The sequence below is a fragment of the Gopherus flavomarginatus genome, chromosome 8, assembly GCF_025201925.1.
Source record: "Gopherus flavomarginatus isolate rGopFla2 chromosome 8, rGopFla2.mat.asm, whole genome shotgun sequence".
NCBI lineage: Eukaryota > Metazoa > Chordata > Testudines > Testudinidae > Gopherus > Gopherus flavomarginatus.
This window is the reverse complement of record NC_066624.1, coordinates 76862297-76875536: the sequence shown is the minus strand read 5'-3', so window position 1 is coordinate 76875536 and position 13240 is coordinate 76862297. Positions and strand designations below refer to the sequence as shown.

Below are 13240 nucleotides of genomic sequence, written 5' to 3'. Positions count from 1 at the left end.
ATAACAGACCTCAACCCTATTGTCCCTCTTCAAATTTGTGTGCACAGAGTCAATCCCTTACCTCTCTCTAGAAGTGCAAAGTTTCAAAAAGTTCAATGAACAGAAGATTGTTGGGGGTAGAATAGATCTTGACAAGGAGAAGAGGTCCGGACAAAAATGTGAGAAGGGAGGGACAGGCAGTAAAAACAAAAGTGAAACTACTTGAGCAGCATATTCCAGAAGTCTTGAGGTCTTTCTGAGTGTAGCCTTCATTGATTTGAGATCTACCATACCATTCTCTCACTAGAAGGGGAAACCTACAATGGCAGCAGGTCATAAAAGAGACCCAGTTTGGGAATATTTTAATGAAGTTCCTCTACCTGTGGGTAAGACAGGCATGTGTGCAAAGAGTGCAACAAAGAAATGCAAGGCCTGGTTGCCCGAATGAAACATCATGAGAAGTGTCCTTCTCAGGAGGAAGCTGCATTGAAGATGATGAAAGTGCAGGATCTTCAAGTTGGTAAACTTTTTTTTATTTCATACCTCTTTCTTAAGGACTGCCTGTCTTCCTTCTGGACTATTCTTCAATTCTCAAGTTTGAGCAAAAAAAATAGTTGTTACTATCATTTTAGATGCAGTTGTAATAAAAAATAAATAGCTGAAATAGGCAGATCTTCCTTTTACAATTTCACCTTTAAAGTAGTACTGACTGTCAGTGAATGCAATGAGTAATACTAAATGAGCAATACTAAATGAGCGGTATGGTAATAATAATTAAATACTATACTTGTTCATAAGCCGAATATTTTTGGTAAAAATGTGATGCATCAAAGAGCGGGGGTCGGCTTATAAACGGGTCTCCACCAAAATCTGACGATTTTAAACTCTATAGAATCATTGAATTGAATATCTAATACATTGTCATTTTGTTTACCTGGAGCGTCTGCAGGCATGGAGCCCCTCAGTTCCCAGTGTCTGCACTTTGCACTGGGAGCTGAGGGACTCTATGCCTGCCGACACTCCAGGTAAACAAAACTTCCAGGCCCACTAGCGGTTTACCCTAACGGGCCAGGAGCCAAAGTCTGCCAATCCCTGAAATATAGGGTCGGCTTATTAAAAGGTCATACAGTTTTTGCTATTTTTACCTAATCATCTTGGGGGGTCAGCTTAAAATGAACGGGCTAATGAATGAGTATATATGGTAACTGCTTTGACTTATTTTGTTTAGGAGAATCCATCCTCAACATACAGGATTCTGAAGACTATCAACCTTCAAGATCACCATAATTTTCTACAGTTTCAGAATTATCTGCCAGTGATAATGTTTCTGCCACATCACCTATACCACATAGCCACAGTATATCACCTGTAGCAAAAAGAAAAAAAAACCTCCATCATCCAGAAACACCATAGATAAGTTTGTGATAAGAATCAGCAGATTACAAAAAGAGGTAATTGATGAAAAAACTGCCCAGGTTGTTTATGCAACAAACTCTCCCTTCCATATGACTGAGAACCCACACTTCATTAACATGGTTCAGTCAATAAGACCAGGATATAGTCCACCCAACAGAGCAGATGTCGCAAGCAAATTGCTGGATAAAGTGTATGAAAGAGAAATTGAGCAGCGTGCAAAAGGTCTAGACTCTAGAGGGTAAAATTGTTAACCTGAGTCTTGATAGGTGGAGCAATGTCCACAATGATCCTGTTGTATATGCTTGTGTACAAAAGAAGAAAGGAATGTCTTCCTTACAGAAACAATTTATATATCAGGAAATGCACACACAGCAGAATACTTACAAGAAGTAGCAGTAAAAGCTAAAACAAACTGAAAAAAAAAATCAAATGTCTAGTATGCAGCTTGGTCACAGACGATGCTGCAAATATATCCAAGATGAGAAGATGTTATTTAGAAGAGAGTCCCAAGCTAATAACATATGGGTGCAGTGCTCATTCCAGAAATAAAAGCTAATGTTGCTGAAATTGCAAAATACTTCTGTAACAACCACTTCGCAGCAGCTTCTCCAAAAAAAGGGGGAAGAACCAAGCTAACTCTTCCACAAGACGTGTGATAGAACTCAGCAGCAGACTGTTTTGAACACTATATCAAGAACTAGCCTAATCTGATGACAGTTCATGAACAAAATCGTGAAAAAATAGATGGCACTGTCACAGCCAAAGTTCTCAACGCTGCGTGTAAGAGAAATGTTGACCACGTCGAGTACCCTGAAGCCTATTTCTGCAGCCTTGAACAAAATGCAGGGAAATAGCTGTTTGATTCCTGATCCTGTTGAAATTTGGAAGGAACGGAGTGAGATCTTAAAAAGAGAACTATACAATGACAGAGTTAAATTACAAGCATTAAAAAAAATGAATGAGACAAGCACTATTGCCAGCTCATTTTCTTGCAATGATTCTCAATACTCAGTACCAGGGTCAAACCTTAACTGCTGAAGAAGAGGAGTCAGCTATGACATGGAAAGCCAGCAACCATCCCTCCATAATGCCAACTATAATAAACTTCAGAGCTAAGAGTGAACCATTCAAGAAATATATGTTTTCTAATGATGTTTTAAAGAAAGTCACACCAGTGAACTGGTGGAAGTCAATTAAGCACTTGGATTCAGAGACTGTTGAAGTGATAATCTCACTTTTAACAGAAGTAGCTTCCTCTGGCAGTGTCGAAAGAATATTTTCTTCCTTTGGACTAATTCATTCCAAATTGAGAAATCGTTTGGGACCTGAAAAAGCAGGAAATCATGTTTTTCTTTTCCAGATTATGAAAGGTAGAGATATGAAAATGAAGGTGAAGATAACTGAGTTAGCTGCAGAAGCCAATATTTTAAGTTTCTCATATTGACCTGGCTGACATAAGTCGAATTAATTTTTGTTTTGTTTTTGTTTTTTTTAAATATTTCATTTAACTATTTTAGTTAAAAACAATTTTAACAAAAACAAACCTGATTTTCAAAAAACTTGAATGTTTAACTAAATTCAAAAATTCATATACTTGTTTTGTTAAAATATTATATGTTTGCTGTTGAAGAAAAAAATCCAGAATACTAACATTGTTGTTTTAGTTAAATAAAACAATTTAAATGTCTGTCTGGTGATGTTCTCCTCCTAATACAGCATGGCAAGAAAATCCTCCAAATATTAATGATTAACCTGTTGAATTGGAGATAGTTCATCTCCCAGTGACTTCATAAATATCTGCTTCAATTACCACTGGTAAATGAAATAACCAGTCATTCATTTTCTGATATAGCTGAAAAACTAATCTGAAAAGTTTTCAAAATAAATCATTTAAAAAATGCATAGTGTGTACCCTCTAAAAATGAAACCTACATCTATCTCTGAGTTGTGGAGAATATGTATTAAGGTTATAACCACCAATAAGAATGCACTTTTTGTAGAAATCCATGATTAAATTGAGTTTTCTTGACTAGTGACTTAAATCATGATTTAAATCCATTTGATTTAAATCAAATCCACCCTGACACCTGCAGCACCACACCAAGGACTGCCCACACCTTTACCCCTCCATACTTGTTGTCTACCATGTCTATTTAGATGGTAAGCTCTTTGGGACAGGGATTGTCTTACCTTTTTTTTTTTGGTAGTGCTTAGCCCAACAATGCACTGTTCTCAGTTGTGGTCTCTAGGCACTACTGCAATACAACTACAGAAAAACATGGTTAAATTTAAGTGAAACAAGCAGCAATTAACTACAATCATTTTCTAGACGCTGTTTGAAGCTGTATAAATTGTAAATTCAGAATTCATCAATTCATTGTGATGACCTCCTGTGCCTCTTCATGCAAAGGAGTCAGTTTGTCCCACAACAAGATATTTTACTGAACTATTACAGCTTGGTAATTAACTATGTTCATATGGAGGATAGCTGAGGAGCATGACTTCGTCCCCTACATATCTTGCACTTTGTCTCTTCCTTCTATGGGACTAAGCAAGGGAAATCAGCCTAACTTGACCTACTATGGGCTGCAGATTCAGTACAAAAACCAGGAACAGGATATGTATAAAAGTACTTTAATCCTTTTTTTAGAGCATTGGGTAAAAATGGTCAGCACTTTTGGAAGGTGGACTGAAGGCTAGTTTCAAAATATATTTGTTGAGAGAGTGGCTTTCCCTTTCTCAATTGCTTGAACTGGACAATGTTGAAAAGTCAGTGAGATTTTTCAAACCCCAACAATTTCAGGTTCAAAGTTGCCAAGTCTCTCTAACTCTGTGACTACACTTGCAGCTGTACAGCACTGGGAGTTACAGCTGTCTTCGTACAGCTGTGTAGGGAAAGCGCTGCAGTGTGGCCACACTGACAGCTACCAGCGCTGCAGTGTGGCCACATTTGCAGCGCTGTTGGGAGTGGCTGAACAGGCATTCTGATACCTCCGAATACCTCCGGAGGCCAATTACAGCGCTTTTGGTGGCCACACTGGCGGAGCAGCGCTGCATCACCAGCACTGCAATCGTTATACCCCAGGCAGAGCAGGAGTACAGCCAGTGCTGCAGCCAGGGAGATGCAGCGCTGTATGTGCCTTGCAAGTGTGGACGGTGAGTAAGTTGCAGAGCTGTACACCCACCACCAGCGCTGCAACTCTCCAGTGTAGCCAAGCCCTAAGAGACCTTGTATTTTTCAAGGAATTTGGTATGTATGCATCTTTGAAGGAGGCACTGACTTGCACAGTTGTGGTTTTGCTTGCTTTTAACCAACCAACCAGGACGGATGCAGATCCATGTCACTGATTGTGACTCTAGACATTTTTCAGAGCTCTTGAGCTTCAGCATGTGTGACGGAGCCAAATACAGCCAGAAGTAATAGGGTGAATAGCACAGTCTAGTAATGGAGTCATTAAGATTAAGCTCAAGTTGGCATTCTATGGCTCTCTGTGAGGCTAAAACAGATCCTAAGTATTACCCCTCTAAGTCATAGCAAGCACTCATACACTGATCCATTAAGTACACCTTTACCCTGCTATAACATGACTCGATATAACACGGGTTCACATATGGCACGGTAGCAGCAGGGCTCACCAGCGATTTAAAGGGCCTGGGGCTCTGGCTGCTGCAGGGAGCCCCGGGCCCTTTAAATCACCACTGGAGCCCTGTCACCACTACCCTGAGGCTGAAGCAATGGGGCTCCGCCTGTGATTTAAAGGGCCTGGGGCTCCCCGCAGCAGGAGCCCCGGGCTCTTTAAATCACCTCTGCAGCCCTGCCACTCCTACCCTGATATAACAGCATTTCACCTATAACGTGGCAGGAATTTTTGGCTCCCCACAACCACGTTATATCAGGGTAGAGGTGTATATAGTACCTTCACATAAGTGGCAAGACTTGAGGCCCTGGAGCTTAACTTCAATCATTCCTACAGGCACAAAATCATGGCAGAACAACCAAGGCTCAGTGAAGTTACCAAAAAAGTAACCATCTGGGCCAAGCATCTCAACTGCACTAATTACCCTAAAATGAACTGGAAAACAAAAGAGCAGTTTACTACCCACCCACCCCCTCCCAAGAAGAGGGACCTACAGGAGCAGCAACAGACAATAGTGAGTACTTGCTTACATCGCCAGAAACAATAAGAAGGAATTACGTAGCAGTTGGTGCTGTAGCTCCTTCTAAACCCCAAGGTACTGGATGTGAGGATAAATGCAGGGTGTGCATGCAGCTCCAGTGAAAACCACCATCCAAAAAGTTTTAAACCGATGTTTAGATTATCAGCTACCATACTGTTTTAGGGGTCTATGCACCATGGCCAGAACACACATTCTAGAACCTAACACTCTTTAATGAGGATGTAACACTGCCAATTAAAAAAACTAATTGAGGGGAAAGCCTATATTAAACTAAAACAGATCTATAGTTTCCACAGCTACCATGCCCATCAAGTTAAAGAAGATGTCAGAGCATGCAGAAACTCAAACTTTGTCACAACTTTCAGATTTTTGTAGTGTTGTCTGCAACTGCAGAGACTGATTTTAAGGCCCCAGTCCTATACTACTAACTGTGTGAGTGAACCCCGTGTTCATGCAAAGCCCCTTTTGACTCTCACTGAAGCCTCTCAGTGCATGATCGAAGAGTGAAAAAAGTTCAGACCAATAAATCAAATTGTTAAAAGCAAACCAAAAGCTCCATTTTCTAAGTCTGGAAGTGTAGCACCACCTTTATGGAATTATCTGAAACCGTATTTTAGCTATTTCAATCTGGTATATTCCCCATCATCTATACATTTTTCAATTTTATAAAAGAGCTACCTCACAGAATTTAATTAGTATTGAATTAAGTAACAGATGACCACTAGAAATACAGTAATATGCAATTTTAAAGTGCTGATGAAAAATCATTTTTAGTACATTTTATGGGTGTCACATAGTTTTACTTAGAAAGGCACAACAAGACTGGAGAATATCTACAAATTTCCTTTCCCTTACCTAAAGGTAAAGAACTAGCAAAATTGAAAATTTTACACATCTAACTTACTTAAACTTTTTGTTTTCTATATTTTTTCAATTTGGACAATGTAAATAGACTATCTGGTTTCTCTTTTTAGACACTGCCAAGTGAGTTTCACTTCCTTGTTCTCATGCACTAGTACAATGCTGCAATGTTTACATTAGCCACTGGTTGGGAATATTTATTTGTTAAAAAATTACACTGGAATGCGAAATCATATAGTTAGGTGTTTTGAGTTTGTTTTGTTTTCATCATTGTTGTTTTAAATACAATCTAAATGCTGGACCAAATTATGGGCCTGTCTCTTTCAAGTCCCTGAATCTCTCTTCTCCAGTCAATTGCTCTCCTTCTCCTACCCCGCAAAAACAGAAAAAACAAGATGTATCATCAGACAGGGCATATTCAGGACAGAAGAAAACCTTCTACTTCATGTCTGTCTTTTTATGTGTCATTAACACCAAACACTTTCCTTGAAATAAGCTACATTATATTTACCACTCCCACTGTGTAGGGAGACACAGCACCAGTAAAATCACCCCTGAAATCCTCTCAGCCTAGACAAAAAAAAAAAAAAGTCTACTCACCTCAAATACAGGTTTCAAAAGAACAACTAGAGCACCACAATAGACATGATTGAGCATCCCCATCCCTTCTCACTACTTCTACTTCAAGGCTTCTGTGTGTAATTAGAAGTTTTAAAAAAAAATTCTCAGGGATTGTCTACACTTACGGTGCAGCTGCGCTGCTGTAGCACCTCAAGAAGACACTACCTACACTGAGGGTATGTCTACACTACTCGCCGGATAGCGATCAGTTTATCAGGGATCGATATATCACGTCTCATCTGTCGACTCCGGAACTCCACCAGGGCGAGCGGCGGTAGCAGAGTCGACAGAGGGAGCCGCAGCCGTCGATCCTGCGCCGTGAGGACGGGACATAAGTCGAAATAAGATACTTCGACTTCAGCTACACTATTCATGTAGCTGAGGCTGCGTATCTCACATCGACTCCGCCCCCTAGTGTAGACCAGGCCTGAGAGAAGAGCTCATAAGTACTCCACCTCCCTGAAAAGCAATAGCTATGTCAACAGGAGAAGCCCTCCCACTAACATAGTGCTGTCTACACTGAGGGTTAGGTCAGTATAACTGCATTGCTCAGGGGGTGTGGATTTCCACATCCCTGAGTGAAGCAGATATACCTACAGAAACTGGTAGTGTAGATCAGTGGTTCTCAACCACAAGTACATATACCCCTGGGGGTACACAGAGGTCTTCCAGGAGGTACATCAACTCATCTAGATATTTGCCTAGTTTTACAACAGGCTACATAAAAAGTACTAGCGAAATCAGTACAAATGAAAATTTCATACAGACAAGGGCTTGTTTATACTGCTCTATATACTATATATCAAAATAAGTACAATATTTATATTCTAATTTATTTATTATATGGTAAAAATGAGAAAGTAAGCAATTTTTCAATACCAGTGTAGGTAAGTAGTTTTCTGTTTGTGGTGAAACTTCTGAGTTTCACCGCAAAAAGTCACTGGCAAGTGTAGACACTCCCTCGTTTTTTTCAAGTGTAGACATGCCCTTAGTCTTCACCAGTGGCTCTCAACCTTTCCCGACTACTGTATCCATTTCAGGAGTCTGATTTGTCTTGTGTACCCACAAGTTTCACCTCACTTAAAAACCAGTTGCTTACAAGATCAGACAAAAAAAGTGAGAACAGAAACCAGTGCTTTTCTTTTACCGATTCCTTATCACCGGTGAAATTGCCAAAGGAAAAACTCTGCAAGTGCAGACACAGTCCAAGTCTCACTCTTGCAACACCATTTCAGCGCCACTGGGCTTGACCATGTTGGGAGACCTCCTGTATCTGGGATTGAGACTTACTCTGAGGCTAAGGGTATTTCTACACTATAGCACTGCACCTGTGCCGCTGTAGCACAGATACTTCCTACATCAACAGGAGGAGTATTTTTGTCCATGTCCATCTCTCTAAAAGGCAGTAACTAGGTCAACAGAAGAATTCCCCTGCTGATCTAGCTGCATCTACAGCTGTGGTTAGGTCAATTTAACTATGTTGCACAGGGCACAAAGTTTTTCACAGCCCTGAGTGCTGCAGCTGTCAATCCAATTTTTAGGTGTAAACAAGGCCTAAGTTATTGTCCCTTTAAAGAGTCACACATGTCATTAGACCAATTCCATGTGGGAAGCAGTGTCTGTAGCTTCATTTCCTAAGACTGTTATTTTGCACTGGAGGATCAGGGAAGGAAACTGAAGGGATACTTTGGAACTTACAGCAAGCAGCTCCTAAGGCAAAAGGAAGCCATTCATGAGGGATAACTCAGGGATGAATAACTCAGTGGTTTGAGCATTAGCCTGTTAAACTCAGGCTTTGAGTTCCATCCTTGAGGGGGCCACTTAGGGATCTGGGGCAAAAAAAATCAGTCCTTGGTCCTGCTAGTGAAGGCAGGGGGCTGGACTCAATTTTTGAGGTCCCTTCCAGTTCTAGGAGACAGGTATATCTCCAATTATTATTATTTATTATTATGATCCCAGCTCCCTAACTCATTCCCAAATTCCTATTTACTTGCCCTTCACTGAAGCTGTAGCCCAATTTTAACAACTTCCCACATTCAACCATCCTCAACATCCCCATCCAGCCATTTCTCTTTCCCGCCATCAACCCCACACCTTACCCACACATGGGCCACACGCACTTCTCCTCCCAGCCCATCCTCACTCCCCTCCCCCTTGAGCCCTCCCACAGCCACCCACCAACCCTTTCCTACAACTACCAACCTCATTCCCCACTTCTTTGAGCCCCAGCTAACCTAAAGCCTCAACCAGCCCCCAATCCACCCTCCTCACCTACAGCAACCTCACTCAACTCCCCACCCCACTGATCTCCCACATCCGCCAAACACCCCCCTGCAGCCCCCTCCGCATCCACCATCCTCGCTCTCCTCTCCCTGGAGCTCTACCACACCTGCCAATCTCAGCCCCAGTACCCCCCAACCACCCCCCCCCAAATCTAACTCTCCAGCTCCTGGAGCCCCCCCTCCCCCAGCACTGTCGCCACAAGGCCCCTCCCACCAACTCATCCCTGTCTCCCCCACACACACCACCTGGAGCCCTCACGCATACACCCACACCCAGTATTGTCACCCCCCACAATAAGTCCCCTCCCACCAACTCACCCCTGCCCCCCCGCTTGAAGCCCCCACGCACACACTCACACCCAGCATCGTCGCCTCCCCAATTCACCCGTCTCCACCCGACCTGGAGCCCCCACACACACATACACACACACCCAGCATCGTTGCCCCCCCAAAACAAGTCCCCTCCCACCAACTCACCCCTGTCTCCCCCCCCACCGCCTGGAGCCCCCACGCACACACCCACACCCAGCATCGTCGCCCCCCCCCCAACAAGTCCCCTCCCACCAACTCACCCCTGTCTCTCCCCGCTAGCGCAAATGCACCCAAGCAAAACAGCAGCTCCCGGCCGCTCTCACCGCGCCTTGCCGGATCCGGTGTCCAGGCCGCGACGCAGGGGTCCAGCCTAGGGTCTGTGCCCACAATGGCAGCCGGCTGCCTTCGCTACCCACCCCCCCGCAGCCCCGCGTACCGGCACCGCGGAGCCAGTCCAGACCCCGCTTAGCTCCCCCTCACCGCACGCACCTCGCACCAGCCAACGCAGTTGCGGAGCATCCTTATTCCACATTCATGAGCGGCGCTCAGTGATTGGCCGGAGCGGGGTGGCGCGCGAGGGGCCGGCTCTGTAACGTTGTAAACGGCTGCCACGCAGAGGAGGGGAGCGCGCGAGCTGCACAGGGGTTACTACAGGGCGTTCGCTGCCGGGGTCAGGCTCTACAGTGCGCAGGGCAGCGCTCCACAGTCGGGGCGGGGGCTGGAACGAGGAAATAGGATGTAGCGGGGCTGGGAGTGCGAGTAACTGATTTTCACTGACAACGTGCTACAAGTAACAGTCACCATGCAGTAATTTATTATGCAAATGATGTTAACTGTGTCATGTATTAGGCAAATATGTTACTGCACATTGTGTAAATAATTACCTAAAGAACTATTGCCTTGCAGTCAGCCTCCCTCATTTAATACTGCAATATAAACATTATTTATTTCCAGATTTAAAAATTTTATTAAGATTTTTTTTTTTAAAAAAAGTGAACGGTACAGAGTTAAAGCCTAGTTATCTGGTTATCAGGGAATAACGTACAGAGGATCAAGAGGTGCAAAATTTGGTTTAAGATCAGATGGCATAAGGAATACATAATCTGCAATATTCCCAATTGGGGGTAAAAGGTTAACAAGTCAAAGTACAGATGTTGAGATATGAGGTATGTTGTTCATATAATGGCTATGTTCAGGTGTAGAGTATAATGAGTGGGTCCGATGATGAGGATGCATTGACTCTCATTTGGTGAGATTTAACGTTCAGTGAGTTTATAGTTCCAGTTCATGTGGTCCAACAGATAACGTCTCTTGTTCCCTTTCTTGTAGTCGATGCAGGATGTTGCTCCAGCTCATGCCTCCTGATATTGTTGGCAGCCAATGATGTGTTCAATGTAGATGTCTTTAGATCATCGGATGGTGTCTGAAACCATGAGGCGCCGCGTGAGCCTTGTGTAGCATCGCCGATCCCGCAGGTCCACAGCACATGCTCATTGCAGGAGTCCCAGGTGCCCAGGGCTCCGACGATCAGAGGGTCCATCTGCACCTCGTAGCCCTTCGTTCTCAGGGAGCCAGGCAGGGTAGCATAATTTTCCAGTTTACATACTAGTATAATCCCAAATCAGTTTGTAAACCCATATGCTAACTGCTGTAAAAACCTCCAAGTATACAAACAGTTAAACTGTGTCATTTTAGCTAATTTAAGGAAGGAGCAACATTTTAAATTAGGGAGATTCATTTTGTGTTTACAGATGCTGTGCTATTTGAAAATAAGTATCAGTGCAACAAGGTTGCAATCAGAAGAACACAAAATGAAGCAGAATGCTTTTTTTAACTTCTACGGCATGCATACACTATAATACGAACATCTTATTTCAAAATACTTACTTAAAAGCGGTAAGTGTGGAGAGATAGAGAGAGAATCACTTCATCTTAGGACACTTTCTCCATTTTTTTTGGTTGCTCCTATTAATTTTTAGCCGGGCACAGTCCACGCCAAACAGCTGAAATGATCCTAGTACCCTGATCTAGTATTCCTGTCTTCTCAGAGTACAAGGACTCTTTAATCTTAGATGATCTGAGAGGAATGTTCCTGTTCTCTCCTGTGACTTATAGGCGCCAGAAAGACTCATAACTTGGCTTGGTCTGCCTACTTCATGATTTCCTTCTTCTGACATATGTGATTTGTGGAGGTGTCCTTGTAATTATATGAATCTCCTTCAGAAAGGGAGAAAAATACTGCAAGATGGAAATAGTATAGGGGAGATTTGTGAGCTATAAGCAGCATGAAGGATCACAGGCCAATACAGGTGATAGCAGCAATATAGATAATATCACAATATTAGATTAAAATTCAAGAGTTCTATTCTCATGGGGATAAGAAAAAGGAACAATAAAAAGCTGTGTGCCTGGAAATGGAAGAACCAGTCACCCTCTTGTCCAAAGGAAGGAAAAAAAATTAATCATTTCAGAAGGAGGGAGTTGAAGTGACATTCCGCTAAGGGATTCACTTGTTTCAACAACTCACTCACTCACTCATGCCCGTCACCCCAATCGGGGTATGGGCCACCAACAACAGATCTCCAGAGTCCTCTATCCTGCACATGCCAAATTAAAGACAATAGATAGGATGTGAATACAAAGGAGAGAATTCAGAGTTGTGATGAACTCTCTGGTTTGAACTCCTGGTCTTTTAAATTTCACTTCAATAAGGCAAAGGACAGTTCCAGGATGAATCAACAATAGCTATTTTATGTAAACAAGACAAGACTTCACAGGGTTCAGACTGCAATCAGCAAGGGAGAGTGTCTCCTGCATTATTATAGTTGGTGTGTGGATGACAGAATGAATCCCAATATTCTTGTGCTTACCTATGAGTGTTCTGTAAGCAATGCTATAACAGAAGAATAGCCACGCTGGGTCAGACCAATGGTCCACCTAGCCTAGGATCCTGTCCTCCGACTAGTGTTGCCAACCCTCCCGGTTTTGCCGTGAGTTTCCCAGAATTGGGCTTTATCTCCCAGAGGCTACTGAAATCAAACTGGGAGATTTTAGGCCACTAAAAGTCCGGCAGCACAGCAGTGCTAAGGCAGGCTTCCTGCCTGCCCTGGCCCAGCGCTGCTTCCAGAAGCAGCCAACACATCCCTGCAGCCCCTGGGGAGGTGGGGGACAGCAGGTCTCAGTGCACTGCCCCTGCCCCTGCCCCAAGTGTGACTCTGCAGCTCCCATTGGCTGGGAACTGCGGCCAATGGGAGCTGCTGGGGTGGTGCTTGTAGGCAGGGCAGCGCACGGAGCCCCCTGTCCCTCCCCAGGGGCTGCAGGGAAGTGCCGGCCACTTCCAGGAGTGGCATGGGGCCAGAGCAGGCATGGAGCCACCATGCCACCGACCAGGAGCCAACTGAGGTAAGTGCCGACCAGCCAGAGCCCTCACCCCCTTCCACTCCCCAACCTCTTGCTCCAACCCTAATCCCCCTCCCAGAGCCAAAGGGTAGGGCAAGGGTGTTTGGGTTCGTGTGATTAGACAGTTTGCAAGCCTACTTCTGCCAGGTGCTTCAGAGAGAATGAACAGAACAAGTACTCATTGTGTGATC

General features: G+C 43.7%; 1 protein-coding gene across 7 annotated transcripts in view; it reads right to left on the bottom strand.

The window, feature by feature from the left end:
* ACSL3 (acyl-CoA synthetase long chain family member 3) overlaps positions 1 to 10235 on the bottom strand; it is a 113622-nt gene extending 103387 nt beyond the window's left edge. For 4 of the 7 annotated variants that reach the window (XR_007775780.1, XR_007775781.1, XM_050964031.1 and 1 more), the window contains exon 1: positions 9974 to 10124. The gene's annotated coding sequence lies outside the window, so the exon portion shown is untranslated. Of the gene's footprint in view, positions 1 to 9973 lie in introns of all 7 variants that reach the window. The other 3 variants (XM_050964037.1, XM_050964032.1, XM_050964033.1) reach the window with 3 other exon arrangements.
* Positions 10236 to 13240: the final 3005 nt, after the last annotated feature.